At 41.2% G+C, this 27,154-nt stretch overlaps 1 long non-coding RNA gene across 1 annotated transcript; it reads right to left on the bottom strand.

Moving 5' to 3' along the window:
• Window positions 1-660: 660 nt before the first annotated feature.
• On the bottom strand, window positions 661-2,306 carry LOC124649525. The gene is made up of 3 exons (XR_006986673.1): window positions 2,138-2,306; window positions 1,748-1,828; window positions 661-987 (listed from the first exon to the last, which is right to left on the bottom strand). It is a non-coding gene; the product is annotated as an uncharacterized LOC124649525 (long non-coding RNA).
• Window positions 2,307-27,154: the final 24,848 nt, after the last annotated feature.

Below are 27,154 nucleotides of genomic sequence, written 5' to 3'. Positions count from 1 at the left end.
CCCCGCTTGATCATTATTTAGTAGATCTGATCCGTTACGATTGCTCCTTGTTCTACAAGGATTAGTTTAATATCTGCAATAGTTAGGCCTTACAAAGGGGGGGAGGATCCAGTGGCACGTAGGGTGGCGTTCGCAAGTCCTAAACGGGATGTTCCGAGGATCAACATCATGTTGGTTTTTAGGCCTTGTTTAGGATCGGCTTACGAGCACCGTGCGTGGCCGCGAGGCCCAACCTGGGAGTAGGATGATCCGATTATGCGGTGAAAACCCTAAATCGTCGTAGATCTCATTAGCTTCATCTTGATCAAGCAGGACCACCAAGTATTCGTGCACCCCGCACGGATCATGGGTGGATCGGCTCTTTGAGCCGATTCACGAGATAACCCGAGAGCCGATCGAGGCTCGTATTTAATGTTTACATGTATGCCCCGCAGAAACTAAGCGAGGCATCCCCATCACCTTCCCGACCAGGTATAGGTCAGGTGGCACGCCCTTGCACTTCGCAACGCCGCGTGTGACCAGAAGAGCATTGCGGGCCGTCGCTCGGAGGGGTCTCAGCCAGCCGCAGCTCTAGGCTCTTCCCGGCTCTACGGTGTTGACAAGGCCGCTGCCCGCCGGTGGGTTTTGGCAGTCAACAACTTCCGAATGTACTCCTCAAAAATAAAAGGTTACCGAATTACAAATAATGTGTACTGTGCATCAGGCAGAAATTAGCCAGACAAGCTTGGCAACAGAAATTATACTAAGAGAGTATATTCAAACATCAAAACAAGCTAGCAGCAGAAAATTAGAAATTGCAGGCATAGCCTCCAGTGGATGACTCAACTGCCGCACTGCCTCCTGCGATGGCGCAGCGCTGCGTCTTAGCGGACGGGTGGACTGCTGGGCCGCGCACTACAGTACTTCCCTGTAACCTTTTACACATAGCATGAGAGGAGCTGTACAAGATTTTGAGTCTCTTTTTATTGTCGGCATGAAATCCCAAACCTGCAACTCATCAATAGTATAATTTTGAGAGTAGAGACAAAGATTAAATTTCTTTTATTTCTGCATTTGTACAAATCACTAGATAAATAATGTACAAGTAAATGCGTCGCCACCAAAAATTGAATGCACAAAAATTAAATGAATTTCTGGGCATTAACAAGTGAACTTCAGAGACATTACAAGTGGACTCCGGGTCAAGCATTTTCTTGACGGCCTTTTCACTAGGGAATTTCTTTTTTTCATTTTTTCGAATGTAGTGAACTGTTTTAGACTGAGGAGTGAACTTGTCTTACATTGAAAGTAACATACTTTCGAGAACAAATAATCCAGTTTAGCAGACAAGGAAAACTTATTTTTAGCAGAAAACATTCTGACTTTAAATATATACATTATATTGAGCATTTGCAAAACTAGTTTGTGATCTTTCTAAGCAATCAAGACAGTTGCGAGACTCAAATAATTTCTTCTATTTTGTCCTTTGATTAGAATAGTTAAGGAACAAATAAGAAACTATAATCCAACCCACTTGGACAGGCTAACATGAATTAACTCCAGATCCAAAGAAAACTAGAACTGAAAATAATAGGGAACACCACATACAATAGATTGAACTTCTGACACATGGTTAAATGGATTTCTATGTTTCGAACATAGGGAAAAACTTGATAATACCAGCAAGTATTTAACACTTTCTATTTCAGATTTGATCAATGGAAACGCATAAGCAAGTGATATAAAGAGGAGATAAAAGGAATCATACATTGTTATACAGAAAATCCCACCAAAGATTTTGCTTCACTGTCCCCATAGTTTCTTTACTCAACTCTAAAGCATCAACAAGCTGCATGAAAAAACCACCACAACAGTTTATTAGGGATATGAAAGATGATACTGGCACCAAGAGGGAAACTGAATTAGTCTGGCATTAGGGATATGAAGATGATACTGGCACAAAGTGAGAAATGAATGCACATCTTAACATCACAGATCTCAAAAAATACACACAATCTGTAAACAGTGTTTCCAGATGACCATGTAGCAGGAATATTCTATCTAGCAGGAATATATAAACTGAAAATAGCAGTAGATGTGAACTTTGCAAATTAAGAGAAGTGATCTTAACAGATTAATTAGGAGAAGTGAGCTTAACGGATTAGAAGAAGTGAACTCCCGATGGTGTTGTTCCCTGTTGGACATTGCGGACGACATTGATGGACTTCCCATGGCTGCCGGCGATGGACTACCGGGTCGCCAATTGTGGACTCTGTCATAAAACTGCACTTTGCTCGTGGACTGAACTACAGCACGTTGTAATGACCTACGTTGTAATTACCTTTTTGGAGATTGGGTTCCTATATCTGAACTTCTCACGAATTCTACCAGCCGGACAACAAAACATAGAATAGCCTGGTGCTCCCGAACCCCTGGAAATATAAAGAGCTCTTGTGATAGAACATGTAAACTTCGACTTGAATGACATGAACTTGCCAACATATAAAATCTGAACTCCCTGCAAAACAAATGTGTTATCGCGGTTGTCAAAAATTAATCAGTCTGAACTTCATAAATATATTTACAATGGTCTACACATCTAGATCAGGAGCATCACCCACAACACTTATCTTTAAACTGCCATATGTGGCCAGGAAACTTCAGAGCAAACAGAAACCATAATCACACTAACTTGCACATGCAAACAGGCTGAATCTAGATCAAGAGAAAACCGTAATTCAAAATAAAGGGGAACACCACCAGCTCATGTTCCCTTTTACCTCCAACCTGGCTACATGATTAGTTTATCAAATGTTTCTCACAAGATAGAAGAAAGAAATAAAAACGTAAGTACTGGTAGTACAGCAAGATAAGAGAAGGAGTGAAAAATTATACACATGGATAGAGAAGCGATAGAGTAACGACAGTGTTCTATAAAACTGAACTTTTCATAGAGACAAAAGGTGGACTTCCACACAAGTACGATGTGAGCTTGCAGTAAAATAATTGATGAGGCAGACTACCGCGAAAAAAGAAGCAAACTTCAAGCATAGACAAATCAAACTTCTTGACTGATCAGGAAGACGAGGTGAACTACCAGCTCATTCAAAGTGAACGTCCCAGGGCATTCAAAAGAAAAACTTTGCCGTAAAATATAAGCGAACTTCGCAATTATTCTGTTGCCTACTTTAAACCCAAATTCAGGGGACCAAGGGAACTTCCAACAAAAATAAGTAAAGTTCGTATGTGGAAGGTGAACTTCTATTTTTATGGCTATCTAATCGATCCATAATTAATTGAGCAGAAGATAAATTAATGGATAGTGTATAAATTAGTTAAGAGAGACGTAGAATCAATTAGACAGATGCACAGCATGCTCAGTTTTGCAGAACTTACATCAAGTGGATTTCCTATTACAAACACTTACATAAGTGCTGCAATTTTGTGATTACACATTTTTAAACTCCCAGGTCAAGTACACAATTTCTACTGAGATGCTAAAATATTACTTGCAGTTTAAGAGAACATGTGAACTTCAGATGCAACCAATGAAGTCTAGCATACTCATCCATATCGGACACTTTATAAATGGTGAATTGATCCGAAAGCAATTCAGTCATATATGGTCGAACATAATAGTTTGTAAGTGCAAGCTACTTTGCACATATTATCATCGCTTCCAGAATAAATGAGATCAACACTTTCATCAGCAAATGCTACTGTGTCGAAAGGAAAATGATGTGAACTTGCAGGCAAAAATAATTGACAGAGTGAATTGCGTGACAAAGAGAAGGTGAACCTTTTGGTGAATTTGAGATGAACTTCCTGTATTTTTAAAGCTGAATGTTTTCTTCAATCACCCGTGCCTATGTATAAAAAAGACAAATAGCGCCAGAAGAATGGCTGCAGCTGCTTGCCTATTACATATTTTTTGTAGCTTTCTTGAGCAAGCAAACTTCAATTGTTTTATACATAAAATTCAAAATATTTTTATGGAGTGGGCTTTAGTTTTTCAGTAACGAACTGCCGTAACTTAACAAGTTGAACTTTTTATACAACAGAACATTTTCTGCTATTTTTAATCCTTTTTCCACACGTTGATGATGAAACAATATAAAGGTGGAACGCATTGCACATGAGGGCATCAACAGTAGAAGTTCAGCTCTGAACTAGTAGCACTTCTAAACTGAAATACGTACCAGATGTTCAGAACTAGCAGTAGGTGATCACCTCATGGATGCAGGGAAGGGCCGCAGGGTAAAACATGGGCAGCAACTCTTGTCGCCATCGACAAACGACACCATGGATAGCAATGAATACAAAGTAGTAGCATGTTTGGTTAAAAGTCGTCTCCACGTGTGTACAAATTGAACATCCTAACAAGAAATTCTGAACTAAACTGCTACCGGCACATCAATTAGAAAAGCTAAGGACTATACATCAGCAAGTAAACATCAGTAGGTTGTAGGCCGTTTCATACTGAACAAGCAGCAATTCAGTGCCGGCAGCAGTTGGGCAGAGTGTTTGCACTAGTGGTGGCCCTTGGCTCAATGACTTTCTCGATGAATTCCTGTAAAGGAAAGGTGAACTTGTACCATGACATGACCAAACTTTCGCTTTTTAAAGTTCTCAACCACTGAAGTATCTCCCTGCTTATCAAACAAAGTTTGATCGTGAAGAACAGCTACTAACCAACTAGCAAATCAATCAGTACAAGAAAATGCGTAGCAGTATGCACTGATATTTGCACGTCTTCTTGTGGTAAGATGTGGAAGTTCGGCACGCAGTTGACATAGTGCATGCTTTTAGCTAGATGACACGATCGAGTTGCAGAATAAGATGTTCACGTCATACTAGGAGGAGGTCTGCCCATCTTCAGAATCGGAGATTCTCACCTGAGGCGAGCAGGACGCGGCCGAAGCTGGGCTGGAGAGATCGGCGGCAGTCCAATAGGGTGTCTTCGCCAGCCCACCCGCAGGGATCCGAGCAGGTGGCCGCCGGCGAAGCAAAGGGTGGAGATGGGCCGCGTAGGGGTTGCAGCCAAGCAGTGGGGTTGGGGCGCGCCCAGATCGGAGCTGCTCGGTGGAGTTGGGGAGCGCCCGGATCAGAGCTGCGCGGAGGAGATCTCGGTCGGAGGCGCCCGGCTGGAGCACACGGCGGTGGGAAGCAGGCATGGAAGAAGATCTTCCTGCTGGGGAATCTCGTCGGGCTAGGTGTTGAGATTCCACGAACCTGCTCTCGCTTTCCCATGCCGACGCGAAAGAAGGTCTTCCGGTTGGGAAGTTCGCCGGAATCCGTCGCCGGCTCCCTCACGTCGGCTACCGCCGCCGCTCGCTCGCCGGCGCCGACCTGGTAGGAGGCACGGTCGGATTGGGGAGTGCTGTGTCGGCTAGAGGATGTGCACGATAGAGGAGATGTGAACGAGTGGTTCACTTGCGTGGAGTTGGGGTTCAGTTCGAGGCTACTGGTTTTTCCGGGCGGGTCGGGTCGGGATTAGATGGTGGTTAGAGGGGGTTCGAGAATAGCTATTCTAGAACCCCTCTTAAGGGGGGTTCGAGAATAGTTGGGCTCTATAGGTCTGCTATTCTCGAACCGGTTCGAGAATAACTATTCTCGAACCCTTTCTGAACTTCCTGCTTTTTTGCATGTGAACTTCTTGACGGAACACTGAAATTCCATGTTTTGGCGGACAATGTTTTGGGGCTGATATTCTAAGTATTTATCAGAATGATGCATATGATATACCGTTTGAAAGCTATGGAAATTTCGCAACTTTTTCGTTCAGAAACTTTTCCCAAATTCGTAACGGTATAAAAGTAATTTCAAATATACTAAACTCTATTTCGCGGAATTCAAAGTTTTCGTATAGTATTTTGGCTGTCATTTCCGAACAGTTTGTCGGATTCATGCATACGATATACCGTCTAAAAGGTATGAAAAATGAACATGTTTTTTGTTCATATTGTTTTCCCAAAAAAAATTCGGTTTAAGAGCAGTTTTACAAATACTCAAATCTGTTCTCGCGAACTTCTCCAATTCCGTACTGTTTTGGGGTGTTGTTTCCAAACCGTAAGTTGGATTCACGTGTATGATATACCGTCAGAAACGTGTGGAAAATGCGAATTTTTTTTGTTTTGTACACTTTACCAAATTATTTACGGTTTGAAAGTAATTTCAAATATACAAAACTATATTTTCGCGGATTTCTGCATTTCCGTGCAGTTTATTTAGTCCAATTTTTAAATCGTTTGTCCGGTTGATGCATATGATATACCGTTAGAAAGGTATGCAAATTGCGCAACTTTTTTATGTTCAGTGGTTTTCCAAATTACGTATGGTTTAAGAGCAGATTTGAAACTACATTAATCTGTTATCCGAACTTCTTAATTTTTTGCACTGTCTTTTGGGATTTTTTCTGCACTGCCTTGTAAATAGGTGTGAACTTCTCCGAACATGTTAGTGAACCTCCGATCATAGTGTAAAAGTTCCATGTTGTATATTGTTTTTGTCGAAGTTTTCAAACCATTTATTGAAATGATGCAAATAAAATATAGAGAACTTTCGTGGATGTGAACTTCTTCTCCCCTGAATCTGAACTTCCCGACGGACTTCAATATTGTACAGGGCGAACTTGCGAAACTTTAGTCTAGTTTGAAGTGAACTTCAGAAAATATAGCGAACTTCCGTCGCATCTGAACTTCTCTGGACACAGATCTAAACTCCCCTTTATCCTGCATCTGAACTTCCAAACGGACCTCAGCGTTGTAAGGTGTGAACTTCCATTTCAAATATGAACTTCTATACGGGGAGTGAATTTCGGTAAGTGAACTCCCCGATGGTGGCAAGTGAACTTCTAAAAAAAATCGTGAACTTCCATCAGTTTGAAGTGAACTTCAGAAAATATAGCGAACTTCCGTCGCATCTGAACTTCTCTGGACACCGATCTGAACTCCCCTTTATCTGCATCTGAACTTCCAGATGGACCACAACGTTGTAAGGTGTGAACTTCCTGGTGTTTCCTAGTGAACTTCTCGACGGAATACCAAATTTGCATGTTTGTATGGACAGTATTTTAATGTTGATTTTCAAACCACTTATCGGAATGATGCGTATAATATACCGTTGGATTCGTATGTAAATTTCGCAAATTTCCCGTGGTCATTGTTTTTCCAAATTCTGTATTTATAAAAACTAATTTTAAATATACAAAACAACGTTTTCGCGGATTTCTCTGTATTCTTGCAGTTTGGGGGGGTTAATTTTCAAACGGTTTATCCGATTGATGCGTATGATATGCCGTTGGAAAGCTGTTGACTAGGCGCAACTTTTTCATGTAGAACATTTCTCCAAATTACTTACATTTTAAGAGCAGATTTGAAAATACGTGATTCTACTTTCTGAATTTCTCGTTTTTTCTATTGTTTTTTGGGATTTATTTCTGAATCGGTTCACGGAATGTTTCAAATAAAAGTTTGTTGAACAGATATTCATTAGGCACACCTTTTTCATGTTGAAATTTTGTCCAAATTCTAAATAGTTTAAGTTTAATTTCAGATATACGCAAAAGCGGAGATAACGACGACACAAGAACTTTTTAAATTGGCTCATCCAAATTGATTAGGTGTGGCCTCGCGGTGTGTTGAGGTATTAATAGAGTTATATTAGTCCTAATTGTACGTGGTGACGATTGATTTGAGCAATAAGAGGTTGTACGAATGATTTCTACGCATATGATTTCCGCCCAGCAAAATAGAGTACATGAGCTGCTCTAATATAGAAGTGAACTTCTCGATATATGTTAGTGAACTTCCGGTCGCGGTATAAAAGTTTTAGGCATGCTCAAAATGTACTTCCTACATGTTCAAAGTGAACCTTTGCACCGGTACAAAGTGAAGTTTGACAAAAGCAAAGTTCCGGTATGTTCATGATGAACTTTCCCCATGTTCAAAGTTAATATTAACAAAATATAAATTTCTAGCTTGTTTCCCAATGTTGAACTAGTTAACTGTTGCAATCTGGAACAATGAACTAGAAACTGCATGTAGTTCACTATACTTTGATGAAAAGTTCATTCTATGGAGTTTTTGGTTGTTTTGTTTCCCTTTTCTATTTTGGAGGTTGTTATTATTTTACAGTGAACTGGTGACGTCTAAAGAGCGAACTTTCCTATAAAAAGAATATAATTTATTTGTTTAATGCCAAAGCCAAACGAGTGGTCTTTGCATCAAATATGTATACACGTTTTTCTTTTTGCCAACACACAAGCCCAGGTGTACTAAGAAAGACAAGTGAATGGTGTACTGACAATGATAAGTGAATGCATAGCATGTGTACTGCAGCACATTTTACACAATTTAATAGAACAATTAGCATCTGCTCAACAATTGCAGAAACACACCAATATGCTAATAAGCAAAATTTGTAAACTGGAAATCCCAATCATGCATAGCCAAGTAGCAATTCAAAACCACATGAACTGGCACCTGCTCACTACATGCTCACTCAATGCCCAACTTCCTACCGTAGAAATAAACTTTTTCATACGTGATCGAACATCTTCCTCACAAAGAAATGTACTCGCTCCCCTAGATGCATAACAGTGAACTTCACACATAATTAATATACATAAGTCATCCACCCATCAGCGCAAATATCAGAAGCGAACTTCGCAAACAATCCATCTAGTAGACCCAAATAAATATCCATCTTGTGGGAATAGTCTAAATTGAAGAATCAGGACACAATAAATTCACAAATAGAGAAGTTAACTCCACAAATTAGTATCAGTGAGCTTCACTCAGCCTGTGCCGTGCCCGTCCTGGCGATGCTCCTGCAACGGACGCCACCGTGGCGCGACATTTGGGCTTGACAACGCCACGCTAAGCCGCATCCACCTTCAAGAAGTAGCGTAGGGCTAGCAACACGTTTATGTCCTCGTCCTCTGCAACATTGCCTCGTTAGGTTGGTGGTGATCAGGGAGTCCTTGCTGTATATGCATGTGAAGCTCGGACGATGCGAGTGGGCTTCTCAAGTACCTGGCATCAAATAATAGAATTAGGTGAATAAAAACTCGAAATATTTTGATTTTAATGAAAGAACATAGTTGATCACAAAATGCTGAAGCTATCTTACAAACAAATCAGAAAAAAGATCAGTATTCAAAGGAGAGAGCACAACTAGATTCTACAATATGAACACCTGTACTAGTAGTAGTATCTAAAAATAATCTGCGTTTTCACAATAAAAAAATGAACTTCCACGGCCAACGAACTGCACTTCGCAAGAAAAGAGTGTACCTTTTCAACAATTAATAACTTGCAGTTTAAGAGAACTAAGCAAAAAAAAATCAGAATACTGCACCGTTGAAGTGTATTGTTCCTAGTACTAGCATACTTTTTTTGCCTAATACTTCAGCATTCATTACAATTTTTTACTCCTTTTTTGCTTGAACTATATAAACTTCTATTAAAGATAACGTTTGCTCAAATACAAAGATAGCAAACAATCTTTATGTGAAAATTCACACAAGGCAGCAGTTAAGAAATATAGTACAACACCAACAGTAGTTCAGAAGCATTACAACCTCACCAGCAATTCTAAAATCAACCAGCAGCACAATCAATGCAAACATGAAGTGAAATTATAGCCCGAGCCAGAGCCTTGCCACCATGGAAATAGATTAAGAGAGACAGAGGCCAGACTAGGAGTTGTGGACGCACTGTTTAAGAAGAAATAAAAGTGAAACAGGGGACAACGAAAGCGAACTTACCCCATGCTACCCCTATAAAAATAACAAACTTCTAGTGTTAAAATATAATTCATTGATGCAGCGTTGAAGTGATCTTTGCAGCCAGAATAAGTGAACTTCCACGCATTTCCAACTGAACTCTCTTCACACATAGTATACATCCTAGAAGTGGATCAGAGCTATGAAAATGTTCTGAAGCGTCAAGGAAGAATATCAGATAAGTGGTTGGGTAGTTTATCGCCAGAAAATGAAAAAACATGTAAAAAGAAGAATCGTGGCCAGCACAAACCTGGAGAGGCGTGGCTGCACATTGAACTGGCTTGCTCCCATGTCTGAACTGCACTACTTTTATGTCTGAACTGCACACCAACCTCTACCCGCTCATCTTGCGTTACTGTGAGACATGCATGATGAAGTGATCTTCCTGAAAAATAAAAGACAAACTCCTAGCATGAGATGATCTGGGCTTCGGCTTTTAAAATTTCTGAACTTGTAAAATATCTCCATGCTTTTAAAATTTCTGAAATTCTGAAACCTTGTAAAGCTCATGCATGACATAGTCATACTTGCCAGCAAGTGTTTTTCTAGGCATCCTACAGAATAACAGATTTCATATAACATGAACTTCCTACATGACGCAATCATGGGCAAATCCTTGTAGTGCTTTTTGCGCATTGCTTTTTCACACCGCAAATACAGAGAACACTGAACTGGATTTCCAGAAGAGAACAAAGTGAACTTCAGAGAAGAAGAGATTACCCTAAAATCTAAAGTTCAGAGTGATAGGGGTTCGATGCAAAAGACACCCGTTCGGTGCTCAACTGCAGTCCAGTGGTGAAGTGAACTACCTTTTTTCTTTATGCCTGTACTCCACCGTGCCCTAGTCTTGTTGCCATCTTCTACTGCCGGCACCACCATGACGCTCATCCCTGAGATGCAGAGAACAAAGTTTAGAGAAGTGAGAAAAGTTCAAATCAACATAATGCACATTTTAACAACACAAGGTCTATTAAATATTTATTTCAATGAAATGAACTCCTGAAAATATGAAAATGAATCAGTCGATAGAGAGAAATGAACTTCTATTAAATATTTCTCTCAGCAACTCTTAACAACAAATATATGTATTTCATCGCTTAACGGACCTGCCATGTTAAGAATGTGTATAACAAAGCGACCTGTCATGCTAACGACTCTGAACGGACGAAGGTAAACATGAACTCCTCAACAAAAAAAGGAGATGAACTTGCACAGCAAACAAATTGGACTTGCGCAGTCTACTTTTTGTAAATTAGGAGTGTCAACAGAGATATTCCTCTGGAAATTATTCTAGAAAATATAGTTCTTCATTTTAGGCATAAAAGCAAGTTTTTATGAAGTGGCCTTCAGCTTTTCAGCAAACGAACAGCTATAGCTTGACAAGTGTACTATCCTTTTCACAGTAAATTGTACTCCTTTTGAAAGTGAGGTCAAATTGTTTTCTACCTAAAATCCGTTTACTCGAAAAAGATGAACTTACTGGTAATATGAAACTGAACTTTCAGATAGACAAATATTCACAGAAATTGTGTACAAAATCCCAACATCAAACTCAACCACAGTGGAACAAATACAAAACACACCGAGATGATTGTTAACTATCACGTGGAAGTCAAGGAGGGGAGAAGTTAGACCATATAAAATATTCAAGTTCCAGCCCCAAACTCAACAAACTCGCTAAAATATAAAAGTGAACTCGCCAGGTTAATAAAGTGAACTTCTTAATTTATCTTATTGGTCACACATCAACAACGCATACATGACTATAATATGTTCCCAGATTTCACTAATTTTTCATTTGAACGCATCAACAAGTGTACTTCTCCCAGTGCATAATATAAAGGACTAATCCATCCCACAGCCTCCAATATTAGAAATAAACTTCACGAATAATCCATCTAACATGAATAGTCTGAACTTAAATACCAGGGAGGTGTCAACTTCACGTATTCAAGAAGTGAACTTTCACGAATTGGAGAACTGAACTTATAAAGAGAGAGATTTTGGGGAACTGTGGCCGGTGGAAAACTGAACTCACCTATTTTTGGTCCTTCCAGTTAGAGCCGAGAGCTAGCTAGTTAGATAACACAGATGAATAAACAGTTGGTGCAGATTCAAAACAGGAAAAAACTCCTAGTAACAAGAAACTGATCATTTACATAGTCAACTAGACACTCCCAATTGTTTTAGTAATCCTAACAAGAAAAATTGGATTCAATTGTTTTATACTTTTTAGTAAGCAACTAGACACTCCTACAAATCTGACATAGTAAACTATTTAGTAATCAAACTTCAATTGTTTTATACTAGAGACTCAAAAGATCTCTAAGGAGTGTTACTAGTTTTTTAGTAAAGGAACAGCCGTAGCTTAACAAGTGAACTTTTTATATCATTTTTTTTACAATCAGAATCCTTTTTTGCAAATCAAATTGTTACGACAAAAACCATTTTACACAAAAATAGTGAACCTCCTTTCTTATACAGAATTGAAATTTCACAAACACAAAGGTGCATTTCCACATGAGAATGATGTGAAATCCGTGTTGGACTAATTGAACTTCTCCACATTTATAAAAGTGAACTTTCTTATACAGAATATGTACCACTTTTTCCTACCATTCCAAAGCATCAGCATCTATTTTTCTTTGTATTACTGAACACATATACAGGAAGAACGACACCTCTTTATCCATGCAATGCAAGGGAAAAATCAAACACTAGATCCCTGCAAGATCATGATAACTTGGTCATATACCTGAGAGCTTTAGGGAGAGAAAGAGTTGATGTGCTGGGGCGATGCGCCATCGTCCGAGATGGAGGTCGAGCTGCAGAGCGCCGCCGGGGTGGGAGGAGGTGGGGCGCCGCCGGGGAAGGAGGAGGTGGGGTGCCGCCTGGGTGGGAGGAGGTGGGGTGCCACCGGGATTGGAGGAGGTGGGGTGCCGCCGGGATTGGAGGAGGTGGGCGCCGCCTGGGCGGGAGGAGGTGGGCGCCGCCGGGATTGGAGGAGGTGGTGGGTGGCTGGCGCCACGCCGGCCCGGAAGAAGGTCTTTTCCTCGGGGGACTTTGCCGGAATCCGTCACCGGCTCCCTCGCGTCGGCTACCGCCGCCGCTCGCTCGCCGGCGCCGACTAGGTAGGAGGCAGGGTTGGATTGGGGCGGGGAAGGAGGCAGGGTTGGATCGGCGTTCGAGAATAGCTATTCTAGAACCCCTCTTAAGGGGGGTTCGAGAATAGTTGGGCTCTATATATATATATATATATATATATATATATATATATAGGTCTGCTATTCTCGAACCGGTTCGAAAATAGCTATTCTCGAACCCTTTCTGAACTTCCGTTGCACAGTGGTGTGAACTTCCCGACGGAGCAGCAGAATTCCCTGTTTCGGCGGACAGTGTTTTGAGGTTGATTTTTGAAATATTTATCGGAATCATACATATGATATACCGTTGAAAAGATATGGAAATTTCGCAACTTTTTTGTGCTGAATGTTTTTCCAAATTCAAGACAGTTTGAAAGTAATTTCAAATATACAAAACTACGTTTTCGTGGATTTCTGCATCTTCGGACAGTTCTTTGCGCTTAATTTTTACACCGCTTGTCGTATTAATACATATGATATACCATTGGAAAGATATAGAAATTTCGCACCATTTTTATCTTGGATGTTTTTCCATATTTTGTAAGGTTTAAAATTAATTTCGAATATACAAAAAAGTTTTCACGGATTTCTATGTACTCATAAGGTTATTTGGATCCATTTTTTCAACCGTATGTCGGATTGATACAAATGATACCCCATTGGAAAGCTGTTGACAAGGCACAAACTTTTGGTGTTAAACATTTTTCCAAATCATTTACGGTTTAAGAGCAGATTTCGATATACTTGATTTGGTTTCCGCTCAGAAAAACAGAGTACCAAAACATCCCCTGTATATGGAAGTGAACTTCCAGGTTTCTATTACTGAACTTCGTGCCTTGGTATAAATGTTTTTAATGCTGGTTTTTTCATAGTTCTTAAAAATTTTATCCGGATGCAAATAATCCCGGTGCAAATAATATACCACTAAAACTATATCAATTTTTTTGCAACCTTTTCATGTTGATTATTTTCCAAAATTTCTTACGATTTAGCAGCAATTTCAAATATACAAAACTTTGATATATTTTTCTTGATAGTGGACTTCCATGCTTTACATAGTAGCAACGTTTGAATTTGTCACTATGTTTAAAACTAGACCGAGGATTTTATAATAAACTTCTAGAGTTCCATGAGTGAATTTCCTGGTATTTATAGTTTGTTTCTCCATACGGACAAGACAACATTCATGTACAAAAATGAACTTCTATACAATAGGAATGTGAACTTTCTGTATGGATCTTTTTCTCAACGACTACCCAATAAAGAAAAGTGCAATTTTCTACACAGAACTTTTCTCAAAAAAATGAACTTATGTATTAATAAAAATGACATCCTGATTAAAAAAAGGCAAACTTTTTAGAGGCATTCAGCGAACTTCCCGCCAAAAAAAAACTTCACCTAGATTAGAAGCAAACTTCTCATGGTAGATGAAGTGAACTTCCAAACACACATTTTATATCTCGACATCATATATACTACAATTTCAAAGATGATCTGTAAAATAGGAGGTGGCACACAACGCATATAGAGATGCTAAACTCGGCCAGAGCCCAATGACTGAACTACGCATGGCCTTAAACCGAACTTGCACTGAAATACTAGCTAACTGAACTTCACAGCAACTCAGGGCAGCCAAACGAGTCATGACAACGAAGTTTTTCCCGATGCCCTAGGAGACAAAGCCATTGATGGCCAGACCACCACCAGGCCTCATTGTAGTCCACCAGTCCAGCCTTTTGTATGGAGCTAACTTCCAACTGCTGCTACCTTTGTCTTGGAAGTCTAGCCCCCTGATTCATATAAATGGCAGAATTATAAGACATCAAATTTGTTAGGCCAAAATTAGACTACTTCAAACAAATAGAAAGGTGAACCGTAAAAAACTGAACTGATTTGAGACCAGAAACTTGAGCGCATATCCATGGTGTTAGAAAGTCGAAACAAGCATCAGTACAAAATGAAATGTAAGCTTTTTTTTGTAAGAAAACTGAACTTCTACCTTTTTACAGTCAGAAACGCATCAGCACGCACATAATAGCAAGACTTAATCCCCAGTTCAGGCGTCGCAAACTACCCACTAATGGTTTCTTTTAACACAGTGAACTACTGTTAATTCCAGAGGGTACGTTTTATAATAAAAGTTGACATCACAGCAAGGAAATACTGAACTTCATATCATTCGTTTAAGACACATCATATTTTCATTTACACCAAAATACTGAACTTCATATTTCTTGCACTTTCTAATCCTGCTTTAGATGTCGATGCAAATATGTAATGAAAAAATTCAAAGGAGCTAACGCAAATTTAACAATTTTTGCCAAATCTGAACTCATTCACATATAGAATTATAGTTATTAACAAAGGTCATATGATTGAATCTATCTGTTATATGTCACAATCTTATGGATGAAATCAACTTGGAATGAACTTTGCAAACAATAAAACAGAAGTTCGATTAAAAATTGAATTTTAAGATGGAAATAAATAACAAGCGCACTGTCTAAACTGAAACGAATAAACTTCCTGAAACTAACAATTTTACCAAGGACATTTTTCTTCTATCTTAAGTTAAGAGGAATGTGAACTCCATTTTTTTGGCCTAATCGAACTGCTCACAATTAAGAAGTGAACTGCTTAGTGATGTAAGGCACACAAGCAAGTACGGCCAAGAATAAAATCACATGCATCAGGAGCATTTTGCATAGCCGCAACCAGCATAGCGACAACCGTGCGAGGAGCAGACTGACCTGGGCATGAAAGACCCTCTGTAGCCATGGACTCCCAGGACGGCGTAGGGGTGAACTCCCGTGTTGGTTTCATGGCTAGCTTACTCCCCATGTTGCGCCACCATGATGGACAGGTGGCCGCCCGCCATCGAGTCCAGCCTGTGTGATGACAACGAAACTGGACTTCACAGAAAAGGGTGCCGGAGTTCACTGGCACCCCACGTGGTGAACATCTACAATATGAAAAGTGAACTTCCTCTGTAAAAAAATTGAGCTTCCACTTTTTTTCGCCAATATGTGTAGTTCATGAATAATCCATCCATCTAGTAGTATTTAGGCAAGTAAAAACATCCATCACATTCATGCTATCTGAACTTCATGGCTGACACAAATTGAACTACACATTGCTATCGTCTAAATTCAGGTTGAGATAGTTCAACTACCTGGTCTCGGTGCCAACAGAATGCTATATGATAGAGAGGTAGGTCCTCCTCCAGCCGCTGATGTATGTCGCAAAGTGCCGCCTGTGTGCTTTAAACTGTAATAGTCAGACAGACTAAACGAACTCCCCAAATATAGAAAGTGAACCGGCCCTGATAATAATGTAAATTACCATTTTTCATACTAGCCGGAAGCATCTCATAATAATTTGAACTACTATTTTTCATACTAGCCAGAAGCGGACTCCTCCCACTGACGCAGTGGATTCCCCCGAAAAGAAAAGTTAACTTCCAAGAAGTTTTAAATTACTATGCAGGCGAATTGAACTTGCCTGATATATTGAACTTATCAGACATGATTAAATGGACTTCTATGTTTTGTATAGAGAAAAACATGATAATACCCAACAAGCACAAAATAAGTAAAACTTATCAGACCCTGCATGCATGGTGTTTCCTAATTGATTTGTTGCTTACAGATAGCAAGCAATACGACCCCAAAGCACGAGAGCTAAACAAATGGGAATTATGGGAATGGGATTGGGATTGGTGACTTATGGGCAGTCAATAAAATACCACTCTTCCAACTTGCAAGTGTACTCGGGGGTGGGGAAAGCAGAAAGTTTATACTATGTTAAATGTGAATCAGGCAATTCGGCGCAGGCACCGACCGAAATGCAGTGTGTCAAAGCATGGCGAAATTATATTCTATATGCTATATGTTTTTTACTTACAGCAGCAACCTAATGTGCCAAAGGGCACGGCCGCACGCTGGGCTCCCTCGAGAAGACCGCTAGACGGTCGAGGATGTGCGAAAGGAAATAAAATAATAGTCCATCTGGCAGGAATATTTTAACTAAAGTAGAAGAGATGTGAACTTCACGAATTATGAAAATGAACTCCACGGAATATAAAAAGGTGAGCTCTTCATCTTTGCATCTTTTATTTTTTGTTGTGCACTTGTGATCGGCTGCTTCATCCAAAAACAATGAAGAGCATGGCTTGCAGCGACAACCGCGGGAGGACCTGCAACCGCAACAACTCCCAGCTCATGGCAATGCTTCTTGTGGGCACTTTTATGATAGTTAAGTCTTATGTAAAAAAAAGTAAACTTCACACGTGAAAAAGGTGTACTACACTAATGAAGTAATGTGAACTTCAAAGAAGAAATTCTACAGATCTTATCGGCACAAAAATCACAAAAGATACATCATCCAGAAGCAACCATGCATTTTCTAGATTAACATGTATGATTTGTTACTACCCATACAGATCACGTGGATCAAGCCTATTAGTTGCTTCTAAATTTGTAATACTGAGCATCTCCGTAACCCGAACTACAAGGATCTGAATATTTCACAAAAATACTATTTAGATCATGAACTCGCAGCAAACATACAAGAAGAGCTATCACTCCATTTGTGAACAAGGAAATCAAGCCAATGAAAGAACAAGCCCGTGATTACTCCACCCCTAATTTGGCTCCATGAACTAATATGTTTTTGGCTCTCGTGTGTAGAGAAGAAAAGGGTAGCCAATTCAGTAGCAGCGGATGAAAGAAATAAACCAACAGCATACAAACTTATAGGGTACCATCAAGGATGCGAAAAAGGCAGAGCAAAAGACCAGTACTGCAGGGATACTAGTTTACCTGCCTCACAAAGGCTTCGATTGAGAATATTGGCAATGGCGAGTGAACTGTTTGTGCTGCACGACATGAACTTCTACTGCTGCATGTCTCTTCACACTTTAACGAACTACTGTAGCTTAACTAGTTAACTTTCTATTTTCACTTTTTTACAGTAAATTAAACTTATATTGCGGGTCAAATCAAAGTGGGTGTACACTTCACTGTTTCTCACATTCAGTATCCATCATCGTTTCATACCATTATATACATATGTATATGCACTTGGTTTTACTAGCAGACTTGTTTATACATACAGGGATTAAAGGGGTGTATGAAGAACCGGCATGCAAATGCTTCAGAGACAAACTAAGAAAGAAAATGGAAATGGAAAACATGAATTGTATGACCATGGGCTGCCATGAATGGTAATTATAAATTTGCAATTCTGAACTTTTTGCCCTGGCAATGATGAACTTTTAGGCACATATGGGGTGAACTTCCCGACCAAAGAAAAATTCGTGACAAAAATAAAAGGAGAATTCCCTAAGTTGGACAAGCGGACTTGCATTTAAATAAAAGCGAACTTCACAGTCTTGTGCTTATGTGTTTTAACTGAAATCAATCTATGACGTGATTTTTTCCTAAATAAAAATGAGTAAACTTCACGTGTGAACTAGGTGAAATTGTTTTTTATGTGCTGCAATCGTCCAACATTCTCTCAAATACAAAGCTAGCAACAATCTTTATGAATAAAATCACAAAAGGCAGCAGTTAAGCTAGCAACAATCTTTATGAATAAAATCACAAAAGGCAGCAGTTAAGCTAGCAACAATCTTTATGAATAAAATCACAAAAGGCGAACTTCTATCCGAGGAAGATGTGAACTTGCGAACAAAATTAAAAACACGAAATCCCTGATAAAAAGAGGCAAACTTTAGGTATATGAAGTGAACTCCTTGATTTAAAAATACTTCAGTTCATAAATCGTGGTTAAAGTGAACTTATTGTAGTTCACTTATTGAACTTCTGTTTCCAACATTTTAAAAGTGAACTTCATGACACGGAATAGTGAACTGCTAGTTTAACTCTCAACAGAAAAGGTTAACTTCTCGCAAAATTTTGCTACCAAAAAAGTGAACATCCTCCTCAGATGATTCGAAATTCAAGATTAAAAAAGTGAACCTCTCTTGAATGAGTGAACATCCTAAAATGAACATGTACTGCAGGTGGACATTTTCACATACTGCAAATGCATATATTTCATATACAGTGGTAAGCCATACCTTTTGTTTCGTTTCTTTTTCAATTCATCAATCCAAATGGAGCTCCAAGTGTTGTCATCACTCCCTGGAATAAAATGCAGAGCATGCTTGTATCAATATAGTGCCATGTATACATAATATAAAGACAGAGAATATGAACAGAAGAATAGAAAACTGAATATAAAGACCACCCCAAGTTTCTACTTGCAGTCACTAGGTGCTCACTTCAATTACTTCAAAATGAAATATGAAAATAAGTAAACATCATACGGCATATTTAGATAATTTTCTGTCATGGTCGAACTGGACTTCCATGCTATAAAAAATGAACTTGCATTATTTTTGGAGAAGTGTACTACCAAGAAAAACTGGTCTTCAAGTGGTGTGAATTTGTCAAAACTCATTGGGTGAACTTCCTATTGGAGACGAATTGAACTTAACAATGATGACAAGTGAACTTTCGCTTTCTACAAATCTGGAGTTTATCTCAGTTAATATGAACCATGTAGAAATGTGTTAATCTCTCATGCCTTTGTCAGATGGATTTCTAGAACTATGTAGTGTTACTGTCAACTGACCTTTAGCAGAATGAAGATATACAACCTATGCTCGAGCTTGTCTAACAACATGAAAGGGAACTTTTCAATATAAATAAGTGAACTTATATTTGTGTTTCTCTCAGACACGCACATTAACATCAAACATATGCATTTCATCTACCATTTTGCAACGACAACAAGAGAGAATAAGGAAAAATCCAAACATGAACATCAACAGCCAGCAGATGATGCATCAATGTATCCCAAGGAATCATCTGGAAATCACAACCACCTGAGAAACTTAACTATGCCACGAATAACTGTGAACTGCACCAAGGCCTACTGTGAACTGCACCACTGCTGCTAATTGAATTGAAATGATAGGCGACCATGACAGGGGAGGATGAAAGAGGCATGGTGACAACCAGGAGGACATGAGATTTGTAGAGGTCGTATGCCGGTAGCAGGAGGCGCAGGTTAAATTCCTGGAAACACGCCACCGGATTACCTCATTCACTCATTGCACACCACCGGACTTCCCTTGCACACCAACAAACCGCCGGCTGCACACCACTAGACCACCCCTGCACAACAAGGAACTGCTGACCATGCGTGGCAACGGAAGAACTTCTCAAACAGGAGGAAGTTAACTTCTACGGTCAACATAGGATGTATTGTTATCATACCAGAGGCCCATTAAACTGGACACGATTTGTTTTCCAGTGGCATTTTCAGCGACTAGGTCTCCGTGCACCACTATAGGTTGTAGCTAACTAAAAGTAAAATGCAAACAAGTTTTCAATATGCTTTGTACATCTTGCCTAGAGAATGGAACATGAGCGGTGGTGCATCTGGATTAGTCTCTGAAGCAATAGTTCACCTTAGCGGTTAGTAGCATTACTGAACTTCTGGATGCATTCGAAGTTAATTTCCAAGCTAAGTGCACTTCTCGAAAACAAAAAACCGAACTCCCAAAAAATTGTTTATAGATTGTTGACTACGTATAGAAAGTTGAATTCACAATAACACAAAGTGAACTTTCCTATCTGTGTTTTTTTCGCATCATAATTTTTATTAATACCGCAAGATATCACTTTTTCCAGCTTTTTAATCTATGTTTCTGGTGTCAATGTAATGAACCAAACATAAAATAGATGCATTCCATATACCAATTTTTCAAACGAAATTCTCACTCACCTGGATCAATGTTTTTGCTGGGTGCAATTGCAGTGTTGGTGCGCTTAAGTAGATGTGAACTTCGCGAATTAAGAGAAGTGAGCTTCATCCCAAACTCTTAAAAGGATCTTCCATGAACGTCCATAGTTAATTTACACAAGTACTCTTAAAAGGAAAACAATAAATAGCTAAAGAATAGTTTTCCAAATGTGTCCTAAATGGTCACAGTTCACATAATACTCTCCCTTAACAAAGATGCTTAAAAAAGAGACTGCAGGCATGAGCAGATTGACCAGATATGTTAAACTGAAAAAATATGGAGAGTAACCTAATGTGCAACATTGGATTTGGAGGGTCGGATGATTTGGTATAGACCATTATCTGCGCATTCACCACTTGCTATGGAATCTAGACTTTTCATGGAACAATTGATTTGGAGGGTTGGAGAATGAAATGCACAGAAACTTTCGATAGCATTTACCCCCCTTTGTTTCCTTTCAAAGTTTAAGGTAACCTAATATAGATGGTAACCACAAAAATCAAGGCTTCATTTTTGAAAAAGTAATTCAGATCTAAAAAAAAGGTATGTCGTGAAGAAAAAATCTTTATACTTAAGTTTGAAAATAACTTAAAATATTCCAAATACCTAGATGTCATATCTACATGGAAAATCAAGATTAAATTCGAACACACACCATATCCACATGTAGATGACTTGGAACTGAATCAAGATTAAAATTAGCACATGTAATGAATACGATAGCTTAAAAATAAAAAAAGTCAATTCTCCTTTCCCTATCTGCAACAAATTAGCATTTGATGACGATTCAACCTATTCTAACCATAATGGAGAACAACAATTTTGAATCTTTGATTATGATTTAAGTAGGATTTGTAGATTTTCTAAGCATTATATATTTGCCAAAGCCAACAAGATAAAAGCTGGCGAATGTGTATCGGGAATCTTTTCAAGAAAATGGTACGACATATTTCTACCTCAAGAAATATTTATTGTGTATCATGGTTGCTAAATATACCAGCTTAGTTATGCTTGGAGATATTTCCACCTCAAAGAATAGTCGACATCGAAAGGATTCATTGCTCTCTACAAAGAGATATAAATGACCTTGTACACCAACTCTACGTATGAACCACATCCAATTTTCCTGCAGGAGGTAACGATCGGAGATGTTATATGTATGGAGCAAGAAAGGGAACAACACAGAAAATAAATATTCTTGTCACTGCAAATGTGGCAACCAAATCGATCAGATGCACAAGCATTCCTCTCAAGTTTAATCGAGTGCTTTGGAGGAAGATTTTGACTATCACATGAACCACTAAACCACATACCTGTGATAAAACACCACAATGCTGGCCAACAAAGTTAGCAAGGAAAAGCTCCAGGAGGAGCCTGTGCATTACGTTGAGCAGGTATGGGCACAACAGATAGTGGTCGCCTGTCTGTCAATGTACACCATGTACTCGCCCAGCACACACAACGGTGAATGCCTTCTCCAACTGAATGGCTCACCAGGGTCTGGACTCACGACTCACGAGACACGAACAGCGTCTTAATAGCACTCTAGCACAGTAGGCCGCCCATTTTGTCGAGCAGGTGCAAGGCATACTGGCCATCGGTACACCACTGAAAATCTGCTCACCGGGACATCAGTGGAGAATGGATCTGATCCGGGGTGGTGGGCACGGTTGCCGGCGGGGTGGACGACGCGCGTCTGCCGGCCGGGGGACCGGCAAGAGGCCATCGGTGGGGGAACCGACGCGCGACCTCCGGCGAGAGAGCGGTGTGTTGCCCGCCAGCACCGCTGAAGAGGTGGGGGAAAGGGAGAGGTGGGGAGAGGGCGTAGCGGCGTAGTCCTGCTGTCGATGTAGGGCGGGTTTGGGGCTGCTGCCGGGGAAGGAGGCGGAGCAGGGTTATGGCAGCCACCGCGGAAGGAAGCGGAGTACAGTTGGGGCTGCTGCTGGTGAAAGAGGCATGACGGAGTTGGGGCTGCCGTCGATGAAGGAGGCGGACCGAGGCCACCGGGAAAGGAAACTGGGAGGATTTGGGGCTGCCGCCGGGGAAGGAGGCGGGGAGGATTTGGAGCTTCCGCCGGGGAAGGAGGCGGGGCGGATTTGGGGCTGCCGCCGGGAAGAAGGCGGGGGCGGATTTGGGGCTGCCGCCGGGGAAGGAGGCGGTGAGGATTTGGGGTGCCGCGTGGAGGTGGAGTAGGAGTCGTGCAGTTCGGGCGTGGCACCGTGTGCGGTTCAGTGGTAAGAATAGGATGGTGGGCGTGGCTTATTACCGGTACGGGTTCGGTGGTATGCTTTGGTTGGTTGGGTGGTTCGAGAATAGCTATTCTAAAACATCTCTTAAGGGGGTTCGAGAATAGTTGGGCTCTATATATATATAGGGTTGCACTATTCTGAAACCGGTGCTCAGAATATTATTCTGAGCACCACCCGGCCCTATATAGAGCGATCGTGAAAAAAACAATCCGACCGAAACCATTAGGAAACCCACGCACCCATCCTCCTGCAACCCACAAGCCCGATCGATCTGGCTTCCCATCCTCCCCGATCTTGCCCCGGCCGCCGCCGGATGGATTGGTTCCGCCGGCCCTGGCACCTCGCATCCACTGGACCTCCCGCCCTCCGCCTCCCCCAGGAGCTTCCTCTGGTTTCGTGAGGCGCCGTGCTAGGCTCCGGTGTGCCGCCGGCATGTACGCCAGCCAGATCTCCCGTGTCCTCTTCTTCCCCTAGCTCCCTACTGGCTCAAGCTCTCCCGCCGACGACCATGACCTTCCCCAGCGCCCCGTTTCCCCGCATCCACGCGCAGCCGACAGGCTACATCACGTGCAACAACGGCTGGCCTACTCTTCCCCATCCGGAGAAAGGACTCTGTGCCATCCCTTCTGCTCCTCTACCGGCGCGAGACCACCGCGCGGTCGCCGGAAATCCACCTCCTCACACGCAGCCGGGAGCGACCCACATCGTGCTCCGCGTGCGCCAACTCGATCTTCGCGAACAGGGCCGTCCAGGGAAGCACGGCCAGGAGGCCCGTAGCGCCCCTCACCTTCCGACCGCTCCGTCGTCCCTCCTCACTCCTCACCCCGTGCCACATGCCGACAGTACCCTGCATCCCGGCGGCGCTGCCGATGACGTCTTGTGCCTCCACTTGAGCTGCCGCGTCACACACTTCTGAACTTTTTCATAGCCAGGCCTTTACTTCGCGCAGGCAAAAGAGAACGTCCGTGTGCACCCCCGAAGAGCAGCGGAATCACGGGCTCCACGGCCGCCCGTTGATCATCGATGGCGCCGGCCTCCCTCTCGTGGCACCACCGGCAAGCCGGAGAGCCAGCTCCTCGCTCCCGTCATCAGCGTCATCTACTCGTATCTTCACTCTGTTTTATCCCCACGCAGCAATACACATTTGGTAATAGTGGGCCACTATTTAAGTGTACCATGTAAAATTGGTGGTTAACAGAAGTACATATGTTTTTCAATTACGTCTACCATGTATTGATGCCTAGTATAGTCGTATGCTTGACTTTTTGTGTTAGTTCAGCTAATGCTGGTATATACTTCATTTGGATTGACTGAAGTTTCATAGAAGCAGACATATTTTCAGTGTCGTTGAGAGGTACGTAGTCTCAGATGTCAAAAAATTGATCACTTGTACTGTGTTGTTTTGCTATCGGATATTTTATTTGCGCAACATAATTACAGATATGGTACATGGGCTAATACTTTGTTTTAATTATTTTTCATTATCAAAGTCTCATTCTTTTTTTTTTTGCCAAAAGGAAAACTGATATTACTGCTGAGATCTTACAGAAAAGTCCAAAGAAACATAAAAATACAGATAAGGCCTTCTTCGGCAGGCCACTGCCAAAGCTCCGCTTGTGCCTTGGAATCGCAGCCGCAGCAGTGGGGTAGTCGAACTTCACGTGCTCCGAAGAGCCAGCACCTTGAGCCGCCATCGATGCCGACGCACAGCAGCGGACCACGGCATCACCTCCATCTTATTTAAGCGCCGAGATCCACCGTCCACGGATTCCGGCCCGGGAGAACCACGCGCACCCGATCCGAAGACCGACGGCCGCGAGGAAGAAAGGCCGACGACGCCGGCGCACCGCAGTGCACCACCGCCAGAGAAGAAGACGCCCCCCCCCCCCCCACACACACACAAACCAGCCCGGCTGCTCCACCTCCTCCAGAGAGCCGCCGGCGGTAGCCCTAACCAAACCTACACTATATACACGCCGTGGATTGGGATTTCCCCATCCTCCCGCCGTCAAAACGGCCGATGGAGGGTGAGGAAATCACCGACCTGACGGCGGCGAGGTGGTCTGGCCGGAGTCGCCCAAGAAATCGCCTCTTGCTACAGGAACGGAAGAGGATAAGGTTCCAAGTCCTTTCTTATCAAAGTCTCATTCATATCACACATATTAGAAATGAGCCTCTAGGATGTCGGCACTATTATTTTGCGCGTACAGTTATTTTCTTCTGTAGGAAATTTACCTGTGCGTTACAACGGAAGAAAAAAAGAAACGAATAATTTTTGACTAAATTTTATCTTGAAATCCCTTTTTTCATTATCTGCAATAGAGCATAACTGGCGGTGATGTGCAACAAAAGGTCAAATTAGAAGATGTTAAAATATCACTGCCTCACTTTGCCAGCTATCTCGCTTATTCAGAATTCAGTCTGGCAATGTAGGGAAATGGCGTACAGATCTCATGCCGTTTTGTCAATTCAGAGGCATTATCCCTTCAGTTCCGACGTCTCTAGAGCCATGTTTAGAGCACGCCTCTCAAATGATGTGAGAAGTGGTTGCACGTTGGGCATGTAGAATAGTACTCGGGGCTGGCGCGTCTGTATCAGTATACACGAACTGTGTACACGCATCTGTATCAGTATACGCGTGTTATAAATTTTGAAGTTCCTATTGCAGCCTATCAAAGTACAATTGTCAAAATTGAGAAGTACAGACCATCATTATTTGAGGTAAAAGAAGAAAAATGGAGAAGTTCAATTGGCAAATTTGAGAAAAACGAAAATAATATATGGGGGGAAATTTTGAGAAGTACAAACTATGATTATTTGAGGTAAAGGAAAAAAAATATGAGGGCGGAGTTTAGGGTGGCGCTGCACCACTGATTTGAGGAGACACGAGGTTGTCTTTCGTTGTCTGCAGCCGGAGTGTTGTGCCGCTGTTTCCTCGCACGAGAGCATCCCTGTTCACTCACATCTGGACAGTTTACCTACTACTTCGTCTCTGTGTGTGCATGTGGCGCTGCTGCTAGCTGCCCCCCCTCTGTCTAGTACCGCTTCACCTGCATTTCAATGACCGTTTTTAGTTTTTGCTGCAAATTACTTTTTCCCATTTTCTAGTACATATTTCAGCTACGATATTTATTTCGGGCAGTACAACTATTAGATACAGTAAGTACACGTACCCTAAACATGGCAGTGTGACTAACAAGAGAAACGGACAAATGATTTATGAAGTACAAGTGTTGTGCGGTGCACCTATTTTCTATCGGCACTACAAGTACAAAGAAATTGATAGTCTGCAACTAACGGACCGTGTGAAGTGCTAAAACAATATTAAAATCACTAATAGAGAAGTACAGAATATGAGAGCGGAAAGTACAAGTATTGATGCTGGTAAGTACATTCTTTCAGTTTCGGAAGTTCAGACCCCCTCGTGAAAAAATTGAGGGCAGTGCACCTACTTAATATAAGAAGTGCAACAAAAATGGCTAAATCCTAATGTAGAAAAAAACAAAATAATCCCATCACGTGCGTGGAAGTTTATATAATTGACGACGAGAAAAACAACCAGCCGACATGAGAAGTACATCCACTTAATATAGGAAGTACAAGAAAACCAACAAAATTCAAATGTAGGAAAAACTAAATAATCTCGTCATCTGTGAGGAAGTACGAGCAATGATTCCGAGAAGTGCAGGCGAAGACAACAGGAAGTACAAGCGGTAATTACATGAATTAAAAGTGTTCAAAGAAAATACCCTCACATAAGTTCACATAGCAAAAAAAACAGTAATAATCCCATCACCCGTAAGGAAGTTCATATACTTGACAATGAGAAGTACAACCATTCGACACGAGCAATACACCCACTTAATATAGGAAGTACAAGAAACCCGACAAAGTCCAAATGTAGGAAAAACAAAATAATCCCGTCATCTGCAAAGAAGTACGAGCAGTGCTTCCGAGAAGTACAGGCGGAGACAACATGAAGTACAAGCGGTAATTACATCAAGAAAATACCCCCACATAAGTTCACATAGAAACATTGTGAAGTTCAAATATTAGGATCCAGGAAGTACAGAATCTCTTAAATAGAATATAGGGACAATCTAAAATTATAATTTCGAAGCACACATGCTAGTTTTTATAAAACACACTAGTATCAAAACATTTCTAGGAAGTACAACCA

Source organism: Lolium rigidum, chromosome 4, assembly GCF_022539505.1.
Source record: "Lolium rigidum isolate FL_2022 chromosome 4, APGP_CSIRO_Lrig_0.1, whole genome shotgun sequence".
NCBI lineage: Eukaryota > Viridiplantae > Streptophyta > Magnoliopsida > Poales > Poaceae > Lolium > Lolium rigidum.
This window is presented reverse-complemented; position numbering and strand designations above follow the sequence as displayed.